We start from the raw sequence: 22,366 nt of genomic DNA, 5'->3' as shown, positions 1-22,366 counted from the left end.
GCCAGAGAACAACTTTGGTAGAGTGACATAGATGTAACAAGGATGTTACAGGAGTGTTACATGGATGTTACTTATGTTAAGTGTGTCTGAGAAGAGGTGCCTATTTGTAGTGAAAACGTTACGAATGTTACATCCCATTTCTTAAATTTGGCCGAAAAAACGTCTTTAGAAGTGTTATATAGATGTAACAAGGATGTTACGGGACAGTGACATGGATGTTTCTTATGTAACGTGTGTCTGAGAAGAGGTCTCTATTTGTAGTCAAAATGTTACCCATGTTGCACCCCATTTCTTAAATTCGGCCAAAAAAAAAACGGTTTTAGTAGTGTTATTTAGATGTAACAAGGGTGTAAGGGTGTTACATGAGTGTTACATGGATGTTACTTATGTAACGTGTATCTGAGAAGAGGTATCTGTTTGTAGTCAAAATGTTACGTATGTTACATCCCATTTCTTACATTCGACCGAAAAATGTCTTTAGAAGTGTTATATAGATGTAACAAGCAGGTTCAGGAGTGTAACATGGATGTTACTTATGTTATGTGTGTCTGAGAAGAGATTTTTATGTACTAGGTAGCTCTAGTAAACATTGACTGCCCATATTTCAAGGGTACTGTCGGGGCGTTGTGTGTAGACAATCCTACAAATGATGTTATAATTCGCAATGTAGAGGGAGCTGTAGAACCTCAGTTTAGCAGCTTAGCGTCAATAGTAGAAACTATGACGCAGACCAAAGTTAAGAAGCAAGTTAAACTTAAAGTTCCGTCACAAATTCTAAATATCTCTAGAGAGGAATTTCTGGAAAAGCAACAGAAAGATAGCACTTTAGATTTGTGTAGAAAGAAGGCTGAGGAAGGTACGAGTAAGCAGTGTAGACGTAAAGGGGAGGTGAAGTTTGAGGTTAGAAATAAACTGTTGTATAGAGAATATACCGCCCGGAATGCAGAAAGAAGTAGATATTTAATTGTACCAAAATGTATTAGGGAGGCCGTGCTGAAAACTGCGCATGATTCGTTACTGTCAGGTCATTTAAGAGTAAGAAAGACTAGTGATAGAGTCTAAGGTGAATTTTACTGGCCGGGGTAATGTCAAATGTAAGGAGATACTGTCAGTCATATTGTATATGTCAGCGTAATGTACTAAAGGCAGAGTGAGCAAAGTCCCTTTAGGAATGATGCCTATGATTGATACTCCGTTTAAAAAAGTTGCTGTTGACATTATTAGCCCGATCAAACCTATGACTGAAAGGAAAAACAGATTCTGATGATGGCAGATTATGCTTCTAGATATCCGGAAACTGAGAGAGTAGCATTGGGAGTTCCAGAGGAAATGCTTACCGACTGTGGAACACAGTTTACGTCAGACCTTATTGCAAAAGTTAGTAGGTTATTGTCACTATGGCATTTGACAACAGCACCGTCGTATGTGTAGTGAGAGACCCAGAGATTGGGATAGGTATTTGAATGCTATGTTGTTTGCATATCGTTATGTTCCGCGAGAGAGTTTGGGTTTTTCTCCATTTAAGTTACTTTACGGCAGAACAATTCGTGGACCGATAACTGTTCTAAGAGAGCTATGGGCTGGTAAGACGGAAAATAATGAGGTGAAAACCACTTACCAGTATGTTATGGATTTGCAAGAAAAGTTAGAGGATACGTGTAAGATAGCCCAGCAGCAGTTAGCCAAGAATAGTGTTAGGTACAAGAAGTATTACAATAGGAAGACTAGAGATAGAAGGTTTAAGACAGGTAGTAAGGTACTTGTATTGTTACCTAGGAAACATAATAAGTTGTTATTACATTAGAAAGGACCTTACGTAGTAGTAGAGGTAAAAATAGACTAGATTACAGGATAGACGTAGACGGAAAGTTGAAAACATTCCATGCAAACATGCTGAAGCAGTACTGTGAAAGAAACGATGATAGTAACTCTATACCGGATAAGGGCGTTTTAAGTAAGGTTGGTGCAGCTATTGTAGAGGAGGATCAAAGAGGTTACGACAGATTAGAATTAAATGAAAGTATTGATGAAATTTCGAGCAAAGTAGAAAAGGATATAATATTGTGTCCTATAAAGCAGGGTAGAGAAACGTACAAAGAGGTTAAGATAAATTCTGAGTTACCGTTAGAATGTAAGCAAGAGGTGGTAGCATTGATAAAATTTCTCAGATGTACTGACCGATATTCATTGAAATACCAACTTAATTGACCATGACATTCAGTTGTCAACTACAGACCCGATAAGAGTAAATGGTTATTCTGTCCCTTTTCATTCACAGCCAGTAGTGAAAGAGAAAGTAGATAAAATGTTGGAGTTCAGAGTAATAGAACCATCAAATGCTCCGTTTTCCTCTCCAATTGTCCTTATTAGAAAAAAAGATGACAGTATCCGGTTCTGTATTGATTTCCGCCAGCTTAACAAGGTGACGATGTTCGATGCTAAGCCTATGCCAGACCAAAGAAGTATAAAATACACAGAATGGCAACTGGCTGTAATCTCGCGTGAGCTCGTGTCAGAGCGTGATTCGGCAATATCTTACTAAAAACAAACATCGGCGAGCATGGAGTTACAATTTGTACCTTTAAAACTACATTTAAAATACACGTTTGCTTCTAAAACAAAATTAGTTTAATAGTAAATGGTCTTAAGACACGAAGTACACGTTTTTTTGCCATCGAAAGAAGCATGGTCATACGGTGATAATTATTTTACCGATGAATAATTGCTTTCGCATACAAAATGGCGCGTGGAGAAAGCGCCACTTCCGGTAAACGACTCTTACGAGATCTCGTTTTTTTGTCACGGGAGGTTGGCAAGATTTGCTCTATATGCCTTTCAAGTTGCCAATCTATTTATTTTTATAGCTCTTTGGCCAGACATGGAAGAGATGTTTTCAAAACTATATAAGTATAGATACTTACCGAGTTGCTAACCAGACTTAGGGAGGTAAGCTAACAGCTAAACCGTCTAAGCGTTGTATAGGATTTCAGAAGTTAGAATGCATATGATAGAAGATGTCCAGACCCTTGAACCAGTGCCAAGTAAGGTAGTCTGCTCACTCTTAGGTGTAGTCGGAATTTACAGGAAGTTTATTCCAAATTTTGCCGCCATTGCAATTCCACTCACAGATTTGACGAAGAAGGGTCAGCCGAAGCTTATCAAGTGGGGTGAAAGTCATGAAAAGGCTTTCCAGACTTTGAAGACTAGCTTAATTGGTCCGCCTATTTTGAAATTGCCAGATTTAGATAAGATATTTATACTTAGAGTAGATGCTTCAGATGTAGATGAGAAATTACCTCTAGCGTATGCTTGTCGGAAAATTCTACTTAGGGAGCAAAGTTACTCAGTGATAGAGAAAGAGGGTTTAGCAATAGTATGGGCAGTGGCTAAGTTCAACTGGTATTTGTTTGGTAAGAACTTTAGAAGCGGATCATCAACTGCTGACCTATTTGAATAAAGCTAAACTTAGTAATTACAGGTTGATGAGATAGGCTTTGGCATTGCAACCATATGGGATCAGTATGAGAGCAATTCCTGGTAGGTAAAATGTAGGTGCAGATTATCTGAGTCGGGTGTAAACAGGTGGCTGTATTATATGTTGTGCAGCCCGTGAAATCTTTTTTTGTATTATGTCACTTTGTTTTCATGTAAGAGAATTATAAAAAAATAAAGGATGGACGTGTGTCACAAACTGACATACGGGCCTCAAAATATCTATAGTAGAAAAACAGGTTATTGCATTATCTTTCTGTAAATTTTTGAGATATTGAGGTAAATATCAGGTTTTATAATCCCGTGCATGATTTTTTGCATCTGATAACTCTCAATGTAAAGTTCATTAAATTCGGTTCAGTAGTAAGGAAATGATTAATTTTGAAACTTCGGCAATTTATGTTTTTATCCCCAAAACCACTGTAAAGGGCCTTAAATTGTACAATTTACTTCCGCGGGTGAATAGTCAATTTCACGGCTCTTTTGGCGGGACAAAAACCATACATATTGACAAGTCTAGATATGCATAGCGCACACCACATTACGTCACTCTAAACTATTCTTTGCGGAAATTGTTTTTGCTCGATCGAGGTAAGAAGTATATTTGTTAGTTTTTGTATTATTTTTGAATTGTTATTTCGTTTACTAAATTTTTGTTTATTCTAAAGAATTTTGTAAAAAAGAACGTTTACTTTACTGCAAGCTATCAGCTGATTTCGAGTTGTCAGGCTTATTTATTAATTTTTTCTGACTTTTGTAAATTATTTATTTCGAAAGAGGAATCTAGGATGTTTCACTTGTATTAGGTGTCAAATTTATATTGAAAGTTGTGCAACGTAATGTTTAGTATGTGCTTTTCACATAAACCGTATTTGTCAAATTTTTCGTTGTATCCTATGTACTGCATTGTATTTTCCCATGTACGTTATCATTCTTTATCCTAACACCGTATGTTATATTATAAATGTATAGTTTGACTAGTTGCAATTTAAAGATATTGTGTGCGTGTGTGGTGCATAACCATCAATTTGTCCGTTTTCTACATGGTAGTCGATAATACAGAGTAATAGTTCCTACCGGCTATTGCATTTCATTTATTTATTATTGTGAAAAATAGCTGCAGTTAATTATCCTCTTGTCTATAAAAGGACTTTGTTCTTATATGATTTGTCATCATTATCTTCCCACATCCTTATCATACTTACTGAAGTCATGCTACTAGAAGTGTATTATAAATATTTTGCTTAAATTTTTCCATTGACGTTGTAAAATATGCCAGACATACAGCTATAGCATAAGGGATCAAACATGTGAATGGGCTTCATACTGACATGAATTTGAAAGTAATTTCTAGGCATGTACCATACTTTTTAAAATTTTAGTTCGACTATTCAAAGAATAGGTAGAGCTATTGGACTCACCCATGCGTCGGCGTCGGTGTCGGCATCCGCGTCCAGTTTTGGTTAAGTATTTGTATGTAAGCTGGTATCACAGTAACCACTGGTGGGAATGGATCGAAACTTCACGCACTTATTTACTGTGATAAACTGACTTGCATTGCACATGTTCTATAACTCTATTTTGCTGTTTTACAAAATTATGCCCCTTTTTCGACTTAGAAATTTTTGGTTAAGGTTTTATATAAAGCTGGTATCTTAGTATCCACTAATGGGAATGGATTGAAACTTTGCACTTTTACAAATTTTTGCCGCTTTTTCGACTTAGCAGTTTTTGGTTAAGTTTTTATAAGTAAGCTCGTATCTCAGTACCCACTAATGGAAATAGATAGAAACTTCACACACTTCTTCCCTGTCATGATCTGCCATGCAGTGCACAGTTTCATAACTCTTCTTTGCATTTTTACAATATTATGCCCTTTTTTTGACTTAGCAGCTTTTTGGTTAAGTTTTTGTATGTAAGCTGGTATCTCAGTACCAACTAATGGGAATGGATTGAAACTTCACGCAGTTGTCCATTGTCATGAGCAGATAAGCAGTGTACAGGTTCCATAACCCTGTTTTGCAAGTTTACAAAATTTGCCCCTCTTTAGACTTTAATATTCATTCATTGACAAGGCTGTTGCATTGTCGAGCGTTGCTGTCCTCTAACAGCTCTTGTTATAATTAATGTTCGTTTGTAGTTGAAACTTTTTTCATGAATGTCTTATCTTCATAAAGTTTATGCTATGATATAAACAGACTATGAAATCATATCTAGATTCATATTTTGTCTTAACATAATAAAATTAAATGCTTAATCGTAGTAAATAACCTGATTTATTTCACTGCTTAATTTTTATTTATAAATAAGCCTGATTCTTACCTGATCTTTGAAAAATAAAACAAAAAGTTAGCAAACAATAAATTTCCAACATTTTTTGCGGTTCAACACATAATTCAGCATAACAGGATATCATAAATAAAAAAATAAGTAACTGTCCTTGTTGGAAATTTAGGAAGTATATTTTCTTCCTTTGTGGCCACTTAAGAGAGACATAAAACCAACAAGTCACTACTGAGATGAAAGAGATTCTACTCATGATTTTTGTTAAATATATTTAAAACAAGGAAATTTATGTCGACTTGTTCTTGTATCATAGAAGCTCACGTACAATATACCATATTCAAATCTTTATCACCAAAAAAAAAAAAAGAAATAGCAAGCGCATGAAGAATGGATATTTCAGATCACAATAATTTCAATTCCTCTCTGTAACTGACAGTCTAAGATTTCGTACTCTAATAGACATTTAGGTCTGCCTTTGAAAATAAACCTATCTTCTTTCGTTCTCTTTATCGTTTTTTATAATTTTGCATTTACGCAGTATATCATTAACCATTAACCATAGCACTTCATCAGTGAAAGTGGTACTTAAGTAACAAGAATGTCACGTTTGTTTTCCATTTACTTATAGTGAAAAACTACTTAATTTAGAGATGCTTTAAATTTATACTCGTCGCATGTGCATTGATTAAGTGGTAATTGTTTTGCATGGCCAACATTCCAATACACTGACCAGTAGTTTCGGTAAAAGTAGTCTCCCTTGAATATACACGGATCGCGGACCTGATAACGTTTATCGATAAGCAGTTTTACTATAGATTTGTATAGGAAAATATATTTCAAACATTAAAAATGTATTTTATCGTTATTTAACAAAATTTTATAACCTCGTGAAGTAATCTTCATTTTTTGCCCTTTATTTCAATATATTTTTTATCGATGTGATACAAAAACTTACCGCTTCCATTTTTGTTTGAAGTTGATGACTATGGTTTCTATGTATTTCTATATAGAAATTTTAAAAAGATCGGTTATGTCAGGTTTTAAAAGGCTATAAAAACATTTTCTATCAAAATGACATTATTTTATAACCTCGTGAAGTATTCTCCATTGTCTGAACATTATCTGGGTATTTTTTATTTTAAAATTGAATTATGACAAATTGCTTCCATTTTAATTTGAAAATGAAGTAATCGCAATCTTGAGCACGCTTTTCACAAATATTTACTTGACGGTACGACGGCACAAGGCAATGCTGTTCGAGCATTTTATTTATTTATTTATTTATTTATTATGATTAAAAGTAAAACTTTTTTGAATTGGCAAACTTTAAGTCACATCTTTAATTGGAAATAAATTGGTCTTAAAAAGTCCGCATTAAATTAAAAAGGAAATTAGAATTTATTCTATGTAATTGCTTTACAAACTGTATGCCGGTATAATTTTTGACGATATTACAATGAACTGTTCAATAATTGAAACATTTCGCGAAAATTTTATGTATGGGCCTAAAATATTACATACAACCATGGCTTCTTTACGTTCACTGATCACTGCGTGAACGTAAAAGTATAAATTACAAATTAATGAATGATGGTCATATAAACTGTGGTGATAATTTGATTTATTTACCCGTGCGTACATTTCAGTAGAAGATGAAAAAAGGTACACTTTACGAAACTTATTATTCAAATTGAAAAAAAAAGTATATATTTATCAAATACAATAATCACTTTCACCGGTATATGACCTTTTTCATTATCATGATATTGGCAGAAATCTTTTATGAAAACAAAGACATTTTTATAACTATATTATACATTCCATAAAGGAAAATTAATTCCTACTCCACAAATCTTCATGGTCCACGGGGACCCCTATTGTGCCAAATTGCCCATCAATTAGCGACTATTACATAATCGCTGATAAGCAGCAGATAAGACGGGGGTTTTAGATTGGTTTATCAAGACAAGACAAGACAAGACAAAATTTTATTATGATAACTTGTACACATATTGGTACATCGTTATATACAAACAAAATTGTAAATGAAATTCGTATAAGTCAATGAACTAAACACATGAAGTAAGAAAATATATACAGATATGGTATTATTTTGTAAATATTATGGAATCGTCAAGTTAAGACCAGCAAAATTGAATGAAATGTGTGTGCATACATTTCTATGAATTTTATCTTTAAGTGGAGAATAAAGCAGTTTTTAATTGAAAATACATAGATACTATGGATTAAATATTAACTATAAGTGAAGAATGAAACATTTATTAATAATAAAAGTATGGATTACTACATCTAGGTAGTCGTTACTAGGGGAGGCAACCCATGCATGAATCTTATACTATTTCCTTTATTAAAGTAACAAAAAAGTATTTAACCTTTTCAACATGGTTTCAAAGGGAAGACCTTTAAACTTTTAAAGCGTCCTGTAAACGCAACGCACGTCGTATGAATAGTTGGTTGACAATACGAGAAAATGATTACCGCATTAAATAAGTAAGTTCATTTCTTGCAATATTTGCCTTAACTAAGAATTGACAAAGATTCTTTAAAGTTTTTTTTATTCTTGGATTGAAGTAGTTGCGTAAATTTAAACATACTCGGGCGGATATAATAGTAACGCTTGATGAATTGTACTTGCAAATATTCTAACGCTTGGCACACAATCACAAAGTGATACTCGTCTTCTATCCCGTTTGAATCACAGAGCAAACAGACTCTTTCGTGGCGCTCTAAGCGATCTCTCCCGTACCTTCCGGACTCGATGCGAAGCCTGTGCGCGAACATACGAAGCCGTGACAATGCGCTTCTAAGAAATTTACTTAGTAGTTTGTCCAAATAGGTCGTTTTATCGTGTAGAATGTTTTATGGTCTTACTGCGAATATTGTGAAAAAGTGAAGTTTTATTGTAATACAATAATTTTTAATAGCAAATAGATACTTTAGGTTAATTATAAAATGTAAGATAGTATGTGTTTTAGACAATTATAAAATGTGTTGTTGTTTCTTTTAAACAAATGTATGTATAATGTAAATGTGCACAAAGATGACTCAAATGAAATGTTGAACTTATATAGTAGTGGATCTAGGCATTTAAAACACACATGACACTAGAAATTGCCAAAATGTATATATGTGCTTAATTCAGTTTAGGTTGTATTGTCCAGCTGTTCGAAACTATTCTGAAACAAACTGCTTAACCGTCACCTAAATTTCTTTTATAATGTTCTACACCCATCTAAAATTTTATGCAAAAATATATAATAAGTAAAAAAAAAAGTACATCTATGATCAATTTGCCGATAAATAATTTAATAAATAAATATCTGTTTTAAGAAGATATATATGGCAGAACATCTCTACTGTATGTCTCAGTTGATGATTTTTATTACAGACGTATTTTGGTGGTAATTAGCATAGCCTGGGGGGTTTAACTGGTCTCCATCCGGTGTATTCGCAAAGGTCCATAAAACATCACGCGTAAAACACTTACAGTCAATATGTTGTAATTGTCAAAATCGAAATTTTCAGGGCGATAATTTAAAAAAAAATAACTCTAGAACATAATTTTACAACATCACGTTTCACAGCAAAAAGGGGAAAGGCTTTCAAAAGGGATTTGAAAGAAAGGGAATCGTTTTGTGTGATGTTTTATGTATATCCTTTACCACTGAAAAGTGGCATTTTTTATTTTTATATTTTCGGTCCATGCATTCAACGAAACTTATAACTTCACTCAGCATATACAGGACAGAAAATCAACATTACATACGCATGATAAACAAGTATTTTTACTGTAAAATCGTACATTTTACTTATTGTTTAATATAATATAATTATTTATAACTCATGGAACAATGTCGGTATCTAGCAAAGTCCATAAAATACAATTAATTACAGTAGCTTAAAGATGTGTTATATTCTGCTTTAATTTGCATGCTTCAATAATTCTGTCTAACTAAGATGCGTTGCTCGAAAATGTAAAGCCGAGTTTACCTATAAATGCCAAACAGCAGGTTCGATATTTTAGTGTAAAGGGAAACAACTACAACGGCGCCCAAGGCAAAAAATCAATACCGACAAGAGTTGCGGTTCTCGTATATTTCACGCTCAAAGTTGGGCATGATATCACAACAATTATTATTTTGCATTTCAAACGGACATTTTTCCTTCGAACGAATGAAATATGGATTTTAAACGTGTTTGTATCTACTCAGCAGCACAGTTGCGTATACTTCCGGTTCATTTAAATGATAGTTTCATTCCATTAATGTTTTAAGAGACGATGTGGAAAAGTCACTAGAATGTATTTATGAATATGAAATCAGGTTTTGGATATTTTCTAAAAAATTAATACATATTTTGGAAAACGGTATTTTTCCAAGTAACATGACACTTTATCGGGCTTAGAATTATTTGAAATAAAAAAGTAACAATCGAACCCTAAGTTCAATCATATCTTATTGTATAAATATACATATTCTATTCAACTCATACTACAAGCATACATAAATACATCAATGTAAATATACAAAAGGTTTGGGCCAGAATTTTTAACAACATTATCGAGGGCCCTCGAGAATCTTTGAAATCACCGAGAACAGCAAACAAAGCCAGAGCCACACACCGGAAAGTAGGCCAACCAAAAGATCGAAACTGTAATGGAAACGTAAAGTGCACGGGCTGCTTCAAATTCTTATCAGTATAATACATCTAAATTATATGAAAACGGAAAAAATAGGGGAAAGATTGGGGGTTGTTGGGGGATGGGTATGTCCAAAGGGAGGGGGCGCCCAAAGAGTTAGGTAGTAGGAAACTCCACTTACATACAAGACAACATAAATATCATATAAACTTAACAACACTGCTTCCGTTGAAATGACGTTTAACTTAACCCAAAAATCCTTTTACTCTTACATAGTATAATGTTTCAAATAAACAAAGGGAAATGTGATGAGTAATTGGACTGAGAACTGATATGATTATTTTGTGTTGTTATACATATTTACTTGAAGAAGAGTGTCGTCTAGTTCTACAGAGTATTAATTAATAGGTCAATATTTTTTATTTATATAGAATATATTAGTATATTAAAATATACTGATATTTTGCATTTCTTATCTGTTTTACGAATGGAATTCAAACATTTCCCGTATTGTGGCAATAACGTTTTTACTATTTTATAATATTATTTATTTTTAAATCCAATATTTCGTTGGCAAGTAGTAACTTTCTGCATTTTCCTTTACATAACGCACCATCGAGGGCCTTAAGGTGCCAAGACGTTTTGTTTTAGACTGACGTCATTTGCTTTGTACATCGACGTCGTGTTAAGATTTTAGTAAAGAGCAAGTAATCTGTTTATTTCAAATTATTTCAACATTTTAAATTAAAACATTTGATCGGAGGTTGAACAGTAGCGGAAACTAGTGTGTTGTGTCATATTACTTGATTTAGCGATTTTCATTTAAACTACGCAGTTACACATTCAAGTTACACAATCGTACGCCACCTAGCCCATACAAGTAAAATATTCAAATAGCCATGACTTGAAAACGAATCATAGTTTGGACAAGTTACTTCAATTGTAAAAAAAAGTGAGAAATCTTTATCGACACCCTCAAATTAAAGTTAATCGCAATGCAGTAAAACTAAAAGGAATGTAATAAGTACGACGTAATTTTTCAATAAATATTTGTAACATGTAATTAACCAACATGTAATGTAATCAAAGTATCAGACATTACGAAAATTGCACCACCACGTGTAATCCCAACACTGCCAACGCTCAATGTTTACTTGTTTACATTTTTAATAAATAAACTTGATATGGAGTGTAAGCGGCAAAACGATTGGTAAACGTTTTGAAATGGCAATTTTGGTTGGGAAGAGTTTCCTAAGAATGAAGCCCCTTTCACAATCTTGATGAAAGTTACTACTGGCGCGCAATTTGAAACGTCACATTTACGCACCAAGTACGCAGCCACGACGAAATATCTTTGTATTGTTTTGTAAACGTTATATAAATATATGTTCCAGGAACATGTATACATGCCACAAAAGCCTATTAATTCCTAAAACATACCAAAAATGTCCGATAATCCCCAGCTGTTAAAATTTAAAGTTTCTACCATTGGGGTTTATCGGACACAATCCTAGCGACCTTTAACTGTGTCTATGATCATTAATCTACGGTCAGTTTGAACTTACTGCTCTTATTAGTCTCCTACTGGTTGAAAACCAGTTTCGGGGACTATATGATTGCGCTTTTCCGTCCGTCCGTCCGTCATTCCGTCCGTCATTACGTCGTCCGTCCACAATTTCGTGTCCGGTCCATAACTCTGTCATTCATTAAGGGATTTTTATACTACTTGGCACAAATGTTCCCCATGATGAGTCAAAATGTCATGCGCAAAACCCGGACCCCTAGCTTAAAGGCCAAGGTCACAATTTGAGATCAAAGATCAACAGGGCTCTTTTTTCTGTCCGGTCAATAACTCTGTCATCCATGAAGGGATTTTAATATTACTTGGCACAAATGTACCCCATAATAAGATGATATGTCATGCACAACTTTCAGACCCCTAGCTTAAAGGACAAGGTCACACTTGGCAGTCAAATGTTAGCATGGCATGAACAGGGTCTGTTTTGTGTCCGGTCTATAACTCTGTCATCCATCAAAGGATTACAATATTACTTAGCATATAATGTTTCATGTTTCCCATGATAAGACGACATCTCATGCGCAAAATCCACAACCCTACCTTAAAGGTCAAGGTCACACTTGGAGATCAAAGGTCAATACGGATTTTTCCTGTCCGGTCTATAACTTTGTCATTCAAAACAGGATTTAAATATCAGTTTGGTACAAATATTCCCCTGGATAAGACAACATGTCAAGTGAAAAACCCGGACCCTTACCTCAAATTTCAAGGTCACACTTGGAAGTCAAAGGCCAAAGGTCTTTTTTCCTGTCCGGTCTGTAACTCAACAATCCTTAAAGGGATTTTAATATTACTTGTCACAAATGTACCCCCATAATACGACGATGTGTCATGCGCAACTCCCAGACCCCTAACTTAAAGGTCAAGGTCACACTTGGAGGTCAAAGGTCGATAGGGTTTTTTTTCCTTGTATGATCAATAACCTTGTCATCCATGAAGGGATTTTAATATGACTTAGCACAAATGTTTTCCAACATGTCTTATGCAACCCCTTATCCCTAACTCAAAGGTCAAGGTCACTGTCAGAGGTCAAAGGTCCATAGGACTCTTTTTCCTTTCCGGTCCATAACTCTGTCATCAATTAATTGATTTTAATATAACTTGACACAGATGTTCACCATAATGAGACAATGTGTCATGTGCAATACCCAGACTCCTAGTGCAAAGGTCAAGGTCATTTCTGAAGGTCAAAAGTCAACACTGATCTTTTCCTGTCCAGTATGTAAAATATTTTTATATAAGCTCATATGTCATATAATAGTTATATTATTCCAGATATGCCTAAAACGGGGAAAGACATCAGATGTCGGTATGTCAGGGCTGATATGGAACGGGCTGTGACTGAGGTTAACCTCGGAAACCTGAGTGTTCGCAAAGCGGCCGCAACATTTAATGTCCCCAGGTCAACTTTGCATGACATGATAAGTGCCCGAGTGGAGACCACGACCACACCCGGAAAGCAGCTTGTCTTTCCTGCTTATGCTGAGCGTATGCTTGCCGACAATGTTAAGGAAGCAGCGGAAATGGAGTTCGGCATTGATAGGCAGCAATTGAAAGCGAAGGCTGTACGATTAGCAACGACCATGTGTCTCAAAACACCGTTTAAAAACGCCGTTCCTGGTGATGACTGGGTGAACAGTTTTATTAAAAGAAATTCTATCAGTCTTAGATCACAAACAGCACTCTCTACGGTTCGAAGTCGGATGTTAAACCAAATGGTGACCGATAAATACTTTTAAGAGCTAGAACATACAATTAACAATTTGAATTTAAATGACAAACCCAACTGTATCTGGAATATGGACGAGACGTCCGTTTCATTAACCCATAAGCATATACGCGTGTTCGCGGCAAAGGGGCTGCGAAATGTCCCTGGGTGGGTTGGAAATTCTAGGGAATCTATAACTGTTACAGCGTGCGTAAACGCCGCAGGTCAAGACGTCCCCCTTATGGTTGTGGCCAAAGCGAAAATAAAAAAGTCACTCAGCACATTTATTGTGACTGATGGTCCATTTGGTACAAAAAGGACACGTCCAACAAAGGGGTGGATGGGTGTGTGTCTGGGCACGAAGTGGTTCAAAAGTGTCTTTGTCCCTTACATAGCCAACACAGACCCCAGATTCTTATCTTAGATAGCCATAGCTCTCATGAAACTTAGACATCATAGAATGCGCGAGAGTGGACAACATAACATTGTTGGTACTACCTTCGCACACTACGCAATGGTTAAATCCCCATGATAAGACAGCGTTTGGTCCTTTTTCTAGGAAGGACGACGTTCATGCCATAATCTCCGAACAACTTGGTATGTAAATATGTGTGGCCTAGTCTTTTCAAGTATGCGTATGAAAGGACATTTACAAAACATAACATAACAAAAGGGTTCTCGGCATGTGGTATTTATCCGCCTGACATATCAACCATACCCAATAATGACACCTTGCCCTGTGAACTCAACTCCACTACTTTCAGCAATGCCCTCGACGAGTCTGCTTCAAACAGAGACCAAGAGCACCCAATGCAAAAGAATGAAGTGGCCATCGAGTCTAACAGTCAACTTGAAGAGGGACACCTGTATGACGTAAATATCTGACCTTTACGATGTAAGTATCTAATGTGGGTTTTACATATACATACAGATCAGCTCACGCGGAAAACCCACTTTCCGTTTTTCCTCGAAGGAAAAATCTTGCCTAGCGAGGAATGTCTCCGAGTACTGCCCAATTCTGACTCGGAGTACCGACTGTTATAGTTTTATTACTTTAACGGAATTTCGTCGAGTCACTCCGAGAAATTACTTGACGGAACTCCGAGTCGAAAATATACAGGTAACACTTTAATGATTTCCGGTATTTTATGGCCACTCCGCGCGACTCCGAGTCTGTAATAAACAATAAATCGGTCATTTCGAGTGCCGCGAGATGATTTGACGAAACTTCGAGGCAGTATTTCCTTACTTGGACGGATTGTTTTTACATAATTAGCTTGTTTTTTTATTTGAATGTATGAAACTGTTTTGAATTTTGATATTGAAATAGTTTCTGAACCTGAGAATAAGATTAAGAAGTATATTTATTTATAATAAACTAAATTATTAATCATACGAAATTAAAAAAACTTTGAAATCATCGCCGTTAAAGGAAAGTGAAATAATTTCTGACTTTTCGAATTAAATTTAGGAAAAAAGTGTAATTATTTATAATTTATGCACTAAATTAAAAATAATTTATAACTATATAAATTTTAAAATAACACCCGCTAAAAGTAAATTGTTTAGAATGATATTGAAATACATGCGAATTAGATTTAGAAGTAAATTTATGTAGAACGGAATAAATTATTTATCATATATAATTAAACAAATTTCCAAATGAGCGCCGTTAAAGGAAACTGCTTTGTTGAATGATGATATAGAAATAATTTCTGACTTTGCGAATAGAAATAAGGTCATAAAAATGCACTAAATTATGAATACTTTATAACTAGATAAACTTTAAAATTACGCCCGCTAGAAAAGTAAATTGTTAAGTATTAAGAAATATATAAAACTAAACAGAATTTGTTAAATATAATATTGAAATAGTTTCTGACAGTGCAAATTAAATTTAGAAATAAATTGATGTAAAATGGACTAAATTAGAAACTGCATGATACTAGATAAACGTTAAGATAAAGGCCGTGAAAGAAAAGTGACTTTTATTAATTAATGAAAATTATAGGAGAAATGATTAATTTTCATCATGAAAGTGATCTTTCTTTTATTCAATTGGAAGGAATTATAAATAGGATAAAAATACTACTACCGTATCCATTCAAAAAGTATAAAAATATCATAAGTAAACAGACACATTTGGTTTATTTTAAAGTAAGATAAAAATACTTCATTATTATTTTTAATTACAATTCAGTATTATTTTTATTTACAAATATTGTGTTATTTCGAGTATCACTATGCAAAATATAATCATCCTGCTCCGAGTAATCTGAAATCTGTCCTCGAAGTTACTCGAAGGCTCATTTAAATTTGTATAGGTAATTAATTATTCGTCTCGGAGTCACCCGAAGGAATTCCGTCAAGTGACTCGGAAACAAAAGAAACCAATATACAAATGTAGGTGTGTATTCCGCTAATTGGATTTCATCTCGAGTCACTCCGAGGATTTCCTTCGAGTGACTTCGCATAAATCCTCGGAGTCAGATAGCGAAATTCCTTGACGGAAAATGGCTGACTCGAAGAAACTTCGAGTCGGAGCCTTGGTACTCGTTTTGGCCATCCTCCGAGGATCGAGTAGAATGGGTTTTCCGCGTGAGCTGATCTGTATGTAATACAATTTTAAAAAGTAAAAATATATGTTCATTACATAATAACTCATACTAGAGTATTTACTAGATGCGCAAGAACTCTAATATAGTACAATAATTGATATTGAGAGAGTTAACAGTAATAATGAACTTGTCGTCCTTCTTGACACGGGTAGTCGACATTAGCCGTCAACTTATTCACTACTGCTACTGATACCGTTAGCGCTACAATCTTCCACTGCCACCACTACTACTTGTAGTATTATATATTAATAATAAAAAATAACATATTATTGTATGTTAATAATAAAAATAACATGTTATTATTATAAAAGCACTGTTTCGTTTAGGAATTTGGTGCTCAACTACTGGGAACAGCAGACGACAGCGGAACATTAACGTTAGAGTCGGTAACCGCTGCAGAAGTGAATAATGCGGTTCGGAATGCATGTCAACGTTGAAGGCAGTGGGTTTGTACAAGAATCAAATTAACACACAATAGAGTTGCCCACTTTTGCCACAATGGAATCACCCATATTTTCCATCGGTCAGTTACAGAAGAATGTGTGTCAAGTCACCACGCCGGAGTTGCTACAAGATACTCTTACGAACATCTTACGAACATCTCCTAGCGAAGAAACTGATCGCATATTTGTGCTCCCCATGCCAATCAAGCCAGTAAGCAAGTCTTCAAAAATAAAGCTGACGTCACATAGATATGCATGCGCCCTTTGAAAAAAAGGTTTATAACATTCCAAATCGGCCAAAATACTCAATCTTTGATATGAGTTAAAATACCAAACACAAAAAATAATATGCCAATGTTTGCCAATCAAGTTATTACTAAACAAAAAACGTAAAGTACAGGCTTTAAAATGTTTTATATTGCCGACAGCTTTTAACGCATTCGTTACCAGGTTGTAAAGTTTGTACGTAAAACATAAATATCGCTCCACCATGATAAGGGTGTTTATATATCAGAATAATGTTGATTTGCGTTTCTAAACCATATACAGGGCAAACATCATGCAGTCAATCACAAAAATATTCCTAATAATTGCAGTCGATTTATAAGGAGCACAAATCGATTTGTTTGTGTAAGTTCCCGACATAATTCCTTTTTTGTTTAGGCTGCTAACCAGTGATGAGATTGTTAGAGAGAAGATGGAAATTAAGAAGAAGAAAGAAGAAGCATATAAGAAGGAAGAAGAAAACACGCCAGACTAATGAAAAAAAAAGAAAAGAAGATGAAAAACGCCATGAAAGAAAATATCAAGCCGATTCAGAGTGAAACAATTGCGAACGTTTATTATGATATAAGGAACACTGTTAAGTGGACAGACTGTTGTGAAATTTGAAACGGAAATGAAAATTATTCATATTACATGTATTGTTAAACTTTACAATACACACATGTATTATATGATGTAAAATGAATAGATCTAGAAGATTTAAATAAAATATGATTTTTTTTAAAGTCGGTTTTGCTGTCCGATACAATCTAGTAAACGTCCGATACCCTACTTCCATACATTATCAAACAAAAACATTTACAACCTGCTAAGTAAGTTGGTCATTATCGGACTGCGTGTTTTATTAGATCGAGCAATATAAGCCGTACGTAAAAACAAAGGTATGCCGAAGTAAATCGTGGCGTAGCTTAAGGTATTAGGCCCCTAATAGTAATGTTTAAAAAATGGCATTTGCTTGGTATATTCTTACAGTTGACCATGCTTCGCACTTATATGCAAATTTTTAAAAACTTTTACCGTGCCGTTTTTTATAAATTTTGTGTAATTTATGGTATTTCCTAAAGCTCAAGTAGGGACAAATTTCAAAGTGGTGACCTTTATCCAAAACGTTTTCAGAGAATTTATTATTCCATTATTTTTTATGAAAGAAACATCAAACTATTGGTAAACAATCATAAAACTTAGAATAAAAACTGTCAATATCATTTTTTCTAGGGTGCCTCGAGTAAACGGATTTAATCAGACAGAATTCCAACTCCAATATTGAAAAATTATGGTCGAATCCTGCGGGTCTGTTTTGAATTTTGCTCACTTCATTCAAAAATAACCTTGGGGCAGAAATAAAACCTACCTACATTTCTTCCACAATATGTAATCTAAAGAATGAAGGCAAAATAGAGAACTTTTACCGCATGTAACTCAGTATTTTTAAAGATGTCTAACTATACCCCTTCTGTTTTAGAGGTAAATTCACTTTTAACAGCAAGAAATCGCATATCAAATGATTTTTTTCCATTTTTGTACAATAAATCAATAACAAGTCTTGAAAGAAGTAAAAACTTACTAGAAAAAAAGGAAAACAAGGGGGAAAAAATTGGTCCCAGTAGGGCTTGAACTTACGCCCCCCTGAAAATTGCTGTCAAAGTAGGTTTATGGTAGGAATTGAATACTCTTCAAAAAGGAGGTACTCTATTATGGGCCTAATACCTTAAATATGCTACCATCTTCCCAAAGGTGTCCCATATAACCCAAGTTTACTCTAATCGACTTCATGACTGAGTGACATACTCGAGTGTCACTTACGCAATTTTGACGACATTCTTCTAGTAACATATTTCATACATATAACCCAGAGGCTAACTTCAACTTTATCATTTACGTAGTGCATAAAGATCCGATACAGTAATTGTTTGATATATACATATATTATTCATTATTTATAACTGTATTTCCTAATATATTACTATAAATACTAAACATATACCTTCAGGAGCCTCAGGGACCGAGTAGTTAAGGTCGCTGACTTAGAATCACTTGTCCTTCACCGATGTGGGTTCGAGCCTCACTCGATGTGTTGAATTCTTCATGTAAGGAAACCGTCAGCTGGTTTACGGAAGGCCGGTGGTTCTACCCTTGTGCCCGCCCGTGATGAAATAATGCAAGGAGGGGCATCTGAGGTCTTTCTCCACCATCAAAGCTGGAAAGTCGCCATATGACCTATGATTATGTCGGTGCGACGTTAAACCCAACAAAAAATAAAAACATATATACCTTCAAATACTTTCAAAATTGAATGATTTCTTTGCAAGTTAAGGTATATTCTGTTTCGTTTTCCAGGCACAGTCAATCTTTAAACGCGTATGTAGCTAGTCAACGTCACGTTTACCCTAAATTCAGTTTGAACGAACAGTGTATATAAATAGCCATTGCACTAAAACATAGTTTTCACAGATGACTGATTAAAATACATCACCATCAAGAGTTTGCAAGATCAATTTTAAGGAGTGTATACTTTTTATTGAATTGCAGTAGAAACGGAATATCATTCTGCCAATGAAAAAGCAAACGTAACTTACGCTCAAATTGGCAGCCGAATTTAAATGTAAATAAAAGAAAGTTGAAAATGGTATAACAATTGAACAGGATATTAAATTACATATCATACCATCTGTAAATGAAAGGCCACCCGCATAGCTCAAAAGGGAGAGCGCAGATCTACGGATCTCGGGGTCACCAGTCGGGGCGTATGTTCTCAGTAACGATTTGATCAAATACGTTGTGTCTGTAAATGAAAGAAAAAAAAACAGAAATGCAGAACTTTTGAACACCCATAGAATTTCAAACACTTAAGATTCATTCGAGCTAGTCGCTATATGCCAGGTGAGCGACTCCGGCCTATAAATAACATCATTTTTTAGTACATTATCATATCATGAACAAAACAAACAATTATTATTAAGATTAAAACAGTATTCGAATGCGTTTTAGAAATACCATCACTTTGAAAGCATTATTGTTACAACATTCGAAACATTCGTCATTGTGTTCATGTACTTACTTGGTGTTTTATCTCACACAATATTGGTGTCAGTAGATTCGGCTTGATGTAATGCCTAAAACCCGTACCGCAGTCCCGACTGTCCTGCTTGGAATTCAAACACAAAATATCAGTATGTTGTGCCATAAGCTTGACCAGTTGTAGATTATGTTATGGTATACCATACCATGCGAATACAGCTCGATTTAAATGATTAGTTAATATCCAGATAAAGTTAATAATGCTATAAAGTATATACTCTTTTCCCGTGTGTAAGCAAAAGGAAAGATAAAATATAGCAAGTTGTAAGTAACATAAATTTTCTGAAAAGACGAAAAGGGAAGTATATTTTTTCTTCAACATCGGATGTTCTCCTTGATCAATGTGGCAATGGTAAGACACAAGTTGGTAGCTTCGATAGCCTAGTGGTAGAGCGTCCGCTTCGAGTGCGGGAGGTCGTGGGTTCCATCCCCGGCCGCGTCATATCAAAGACGTGAAAAATGGTACCAGTAGCTCCCTTGCTTGGCGCTCAGCATTAAAAAAGGGAAACTGGCCTCTTCTTTCCTACCCTCGTGGCGATGGATTCCATCAGGAATGAGGTGTCGAGAGTAATTAATATAAGTTATAGAACTTCCTTCACAAACGACCTAAAATAAATTATGTATAAACTAAGTTGGTAGCTAAAGTACTCACAGCAAGTGGGAAAAAATGTATCGATTACCTAAGCACTGGTATTGCGGCAACTCCATACGAAAAAGAACAAACTACATGTATACATAGACAGAGTCTGAAACAAGACAATTAATTGTAAACGATGAAATAAATAAGCAAACTAGAGAACGTATTAAAATCTGTAATGTTTTGTAGATTGATTAATACTCAGTGTCAGCCAGAAAATGTAAGAAACCGTTGACTTTCTGCGTATATCTGTGCGGGAAAATGATAGATATTTCAGGGTTATCCAATTTTTTTCTTTCTGGTGATTATACCACCTCCTTACAGTTCCAGACGAATTGTAAAGTGAGTCAAATACTTAGCTTAGCGATGTGCACGCACAACGTGAACTTAACCTTGACATGGTGGATACGATTGATTTTTGCCTTTGCGTCTAGTGCCTACACATCCCTGCAATCTGATCATGACCTTCACTGTTTGCCATTCAGTGAGTATCTTTGTTGTAAGCACTCCCTTTTAACAGTTAATGGTACTGTCCAAATTGAAAGATGGACAAGTCCATTAGAGTAAAGGTTAACAAAGTAAAGTGGTTGTCATCTGCTTATTAAAATGACCCAGTCTTAAAGCGCACATTGTCAGAGAGATTACAGTTTTCTTCCTAACGTGTTATCATTCAGTATTGTCATTCATGAATCCCTAAGTTACACTTTGGAATTATTCCTTGAATATTGCAAAAATGCATCTCTACCAGGTCAAATAGAAGTCCCACGAGGGCGTGCGATGTCTCCAGAAAACTTCAAGATAAAAGATTTCAAAGCTTGTATGGTAACAGAGCATCCTCCTCAAATAAAACAATTTTATAAAACAGAATCGAGAAAATGCCTTGCTGACTTCAGATGCTGCAGGGATGTGTACGTTCAATCAGAAATTCAGAAATACCTTTTCAATCCTGTAGAATTACAGCTGGAATAGGTTATAGTTTTTATATAGAACTACATGAGAATACGTTTGATGAGTATAGAAGGAATCTAATTTGAAGAATTAATGTCAGAAATATATTAAGAAATTGTGAAGAAATTCTAGACTCCTGTTTACTTGGATAGGTAACTTTCTCATCAGAATAATATTTCCAAATTTTGTTCAGACGGCATTACCTTTTTGAAAATAATAATTATATTGGGTCGTGTAAAACGTTACATTGCAAATTTGATGACTCTTTCGAAAAAGTTGGTCAATTTTTCTGCACCTCTGTAATACTAATAGTCCACCTGCTAACTATCATCATTGAAAAAAAGAGTTCAATCTGGAAGTGTGAAGAAGGTAAAGGAACTGTATGTTAAATAGGGAGTTACTGTTTAATCAAATTATAGCAGAAAAGTCCAATGACCTCTCTTGGATACAAAGAGAGTTTTACACTTACAATTTGCTGGGAAAGTTTCTCCTGATTCACAACTCAATATTTCATACTCTGAGTTAGCAGATATAACATTTTTTCCGATTCTCTAAAACAGCAGATAAGAAACAAAATAATAGGCAAGGACCATCTAATACAACTGATGCTTAAGAAGGAGATTTGGAAATGG

The 22,366-nt window shown here is 34.9% G+C and overlaps 1 long non-coding RNA gene across 2 annotated transcripts; it reads left to right on the top strand.

The window, feature by feature from the left end:
* Window positions 1-3,985: 3,985 nt before the first annotated feature.
* On the top strand, window positions 3,986-17,780 carry LOC128557172 (uncharacterized). 2 transcript variants are annotated; one of them, XR_008371087.1, is made up of 4 exons: window positions 3,986-4,083; window positions 13,293-14,620; window positions 16,670-16,997; window positions 17,450-17,780. It is a non-coding gene; the product is annotated as an uncharacterized LOC128557172 (long non-coding RNA). The 2 variants fall into 2 exon arrangements; XR_008371086.1 differs by having other exon boundaries at window positions 16,670-17,780.
* The last annotated feature ends 4,586 nt before the right edge of the window (window positions 17,781-22,366 follow it).

This window comes from Mercenaria mercenaria, chromosome 5 (assembly GCF_021730395.1).
Source record: "Mercenaria mercenaria strain notata chromosome 5, MADL_Memer_1, whole genome shotgun sequence".
NCBI lineage: Eukaryota > Metazoa > Mollusca > Bivalvia > Venerida > Veneridae > Mercenaria > Mercenaria mercenaria.
The sequence above is the reverse complement of the archived record's forward strand: the minus strand, read 5'-3'. Positions and strand labels throughout refer to the sequence as shown.